The sequence below is a fragment of the Ipomoea nil genome, unplaced genomic scaffold (genome assembly GCF_001879475.1).
Source record: "Ipomoea nil cultivar Tokyo-kokei standard unplaced genomic scaffold, Asagao_1.1 scaffold0114, whole genome shotgun sequence".
Classification (NCBI taxonomy): Eukaryota; Viridiplantae; Streptophyta; class Magnoliopsida; order Solanales; family Convolvulaceae; genus Ipomoea; species Ipomoea nil.
The window spans coordinates 1212961-1216894 of NW_017616542.1; the positions used below are offsets into that span (position 1 = coordinate 1212961).

General features: G+C 30.4%; 1 non-coding gene across 1 annotated transcript; it reads right to left on the reverse strand.

The window, feature by feature from the left end:
* Positions 1-3259: 3259 nt before the first annotated feature.
* TRNAH-AUG lies at positions 3260-3332 on the reverse strand. Its single transcript has one exon. It is a non-coding gene; the product is annotated as a tRNA-His (tRNA).
* Positions 3333-3934: the final 602 nt, after the last annotated feature.

The following is a 3934-nucleotide window of genomic DNA, read 5'->3' on the forward strand; positions in this document are numbered from 1 at the left end:
GTCCTAAATTATGAAACTGGGGCTCAAACCCAGGATCTCAAGTACTGTAGACCAGCTCCTTATCCATTGGGCTATAAAATCTTAATGTTTAATAAGATACTTTCAATCGAAAGTAAAAAAAAAAAAAAACATAACAACTGTCATGGTTATCAAATTCTAATTTGTAAATATTGTGTGACTACAATGTTTGAATGGAACATGTGAATAGAAAAACAAGGTAATCAATTACATATATGTTAACATTGTGTGTTCGTAGTTTACAAATTGTGATTTTTTTAAAGGTAAATTATGTATTGGATTATGAATTTATGTGCCTATATGACATTTTGTTTTTAGGCAATACGACTCCATTGGGGATGAACCCAAAATCTCTGGCTTTATAGACCAACACCGTATCCATTGGGCTATGGAATCTTGATGTTAAACGAGACACTTTCAAGCGAACGTAAAAAAGTATAACAACTGTCATGGTTATCAAATTCTAATTTGTAAATATTGTGTGACTACAATGTTTGAATGGAACTTGTGAATACAAAACAAGGTAATGAAATTAAATATATGTTAACATTGTGTGTTACAAAACAAGGTAATGCAATTAAATATATGCTAACATTGTGTGTTCGTAGTATACAAATTGTGAATTTTTTAAAGGTAAATTGTTAGAATTTAGGCGCCGATCCACCTTGCAAATTTAAACCTGACTCAATAGAATAATTTCCCGTTCTCAATCATATTTGTGAACGTTTGGACCGAGTCTGTTGTATTGGATTATGAAATTATGTGTCTATATAACATATTTTGTTTTTATGCAATACAAATCCATTGTGGATTGAACCCAGAGTCACTGGTTTCGTAGACCAGCATCTTATCCATTGGGCCATGGAATCTTGATGTTAAACAAAACACTTTCAAGCGAAAGTAAAAAAAGCATAACAACTGTCTTGGTTATCAAATCCTAATTTGTTAATATTATGTGACTACAAATCTACAATATTTGAAAGGAACTTGTGAATACGAAACAAGGTAATCAATTGCATATATGTTAACATTGTGTGTTCGTAGTTTACAAATTGTGAATTTTTAAAAGGTAAATTGTAAATATTTAGTATGTAAATTCAGAACATTTGGATGCGGATCCGACCTGTTTTACGAATATAAAAGTTAAACAATGAAATTTTGAATTTGACGATAGTTCAATATCTTACGTAATTTATGTCCTAAATTATGAAACTGGGGCTCAAACCCAGGATCTGAAATACTGTAGACCAGCACCTTATCCATTGGGCTATAGAATCTTAATGTTAAATAAGGTACTTTCAATCGAAAGTAAAAAAAAAAAAAAAAAAAAACAAAACAACAGTCAAAGTTATCAAATTCGAATTTGTAAATATTGTGTGACAACAATGTTTGAATGGAACTTGTGAATAGAAAAACAAGGTAATCAAATACATATATGATAACATTGTGTGTTCGTAGTATACAAATTGTGAATTTTTTAAACGTAAATTATGTATTGGATTATGAAATTATGTACCTATATGACATATTTTGTTTTTAGGCAATACGACTCCACTGGGTATCAAACCCAGAATCCCTGGTTTCGTAGACCAACACCTTATCTATTGGGCCATGGAGTCTTGATGATAAACAAGACACTTTCAAGCGAACGTAAAAAAGTATAACAACTGTCATGGTTATCAAATTCTAATTTGTAAATATTGTGTGACTACAATGTTTCGAATGGAAGTTATGAATACAAAACAAGGTAATCAACTAAATATATGTTAACATTGTGTGTTCGTAGTATACAAATTGTGAATATTTTAAAGGTAAATTGTTTGAATTTGGACGCCGATCCACCTTGCAATGTAAACCTGAATCCGTTGAACATTTGGAAGACCTAGTCTGTTTGTCCTAAATGATACAGTTGTTCTGAATTGAAGTTATGTATTGGATTATGAAATTATGTGTCTATATAAGATATTTTGTTTATATAAGCAATACAAATCCATTGGGGATCGAACCCAGAATCTCTAATTTCATAAACCAGCACCTTATCCATTGGGCCATGGAGTCTTGATGTTAAACAAGACACTTTCAACCAAAAGTTAAAAAAAGGATAACAACTGTCTTGGTTATCAAAACATAATTTGTTAATATTATGTGACCACAAATCTACAATGTTTGAAAGGAACTTGTGAATACAAAACAAGGTAATCAATTGCATATATGTTAACATTGTGTGTTCGTAGTTTACAAATTGTGAATTTTTAAAAGGTAAATTGTAAATATTTAGTATGTAAATTCTGAACATTTGGATGCGGATCCGACCTGCAATGTATACCCGAATCCATAGAATAATTTTTTATTCTCAATCATTTTAATGAATTTAAAAGTTAAACGATGAAATTTTGAATTTTAATTTTGACGATAGTTCAATATCTTGCGTAATTAATGTCCTAAAATATGAAACTGGGGCTCAAACCTAGGATCTCAAGTACTGTAGACCAGCTCCTTATCCATTGGGCTATAGAATCTTAATGTTAAATAAGATACTTTCCATCGAAAGTAAAAAAAAATAACAGCTGTCATGGTTATCAAATTCTAATTTGTAAATATTGTGTGACTACAATGTTTGAATGGAACATGTGAATAGAAAAACAAGGTAATCAATTACATATATGTTAACATTGTGTGTTCGTAGTATACAAATTGTGAATTTTTTAAAGGTAAATTATGCATTAGATTATGAAATGATGTGCCTATATGACATATTTTGTTTTTAGGCAATACGACTCCACTGGGGATCGAACCCAAAATCTCTGGTTTCGTAAACCAACACCTTATCTATTGGGCCTTGGAGTCTTGATGTTAAACAAGACACTTTCAAGCGAACGTAAAAAAGTATAACAACTGCCATGGTTATCAAATTCTAATTTGTAAATATTGTGTGAATACAATGTTTCGAATGGAACTTGTGAATACAAAACAAGGTAATCAATTAAATATATGTTAGCATTGTGGGTTCGTAGTATACAAATTGTGAATTTTTTAAAGGTAAATTTTGTTTGAATTTGGACGCCGATCCACCTTGCAGTTTAAACCTGAATCCGTAGAATAATTTCCCATTCTCAATCATATTTGTTAACATTTGGAAGACCGAGTCTATTTGTCCTAAATGACACAGTTTTGATTTTAAGTTATGTATTGGATTATAAAATTATATGTCTATATAAGATATTTTGGTTTTAAGACAATACGACTACAATGGGGATTGAACCCAAAATCTCTGGTTTCATAGACCAGCACCTTGTCCATTGGGCCATGGAGTCTTGATGTTAAACAAAACACTTTCAAGCGAAAGTAAAAAAGCATAACAACTGTCTTGGTTATCAAATCCTAATTTGTTAATATTATGTGACTACAAATCTACAACATTTCAAAGGAACTTGTGAATACAAAACAAGATAATCAATTGCATATACGTTAACATTGTGTGTTCGTAGTTTACAAATTGTGAATTTTAAAAAGGTAAATTGTAAATATTTAATATGTAAATTCTGAACATTTGGGTGCGGATCCGACCTGCAATGTATACCCGAATCCATAGAATAATTTGTTATTCTCAATCATTTTTATGAATTTAAAAGTTAAACGATGAAATTTTGAATTTTAAATTTGACGATAGTTCAATATCTTACGTAATTTATGTCCTAAATTATGAAACTGGGGCTCAAACCCAGGATCTCAAGTACTGTAGACCAGCTCCTTATCCATTGGGCTATAAAATCTTAATGTTTAATAAGATACTTTCAATCGAAAGTAAAAAAAAAAAAAAAAAACATAACAACTGTCATGGTTATCAAATTCTAATTTGTAAATATTGTGTGACTACAATGTTTGAATGGAACATGTGAATAGAAAAACAAGGTAA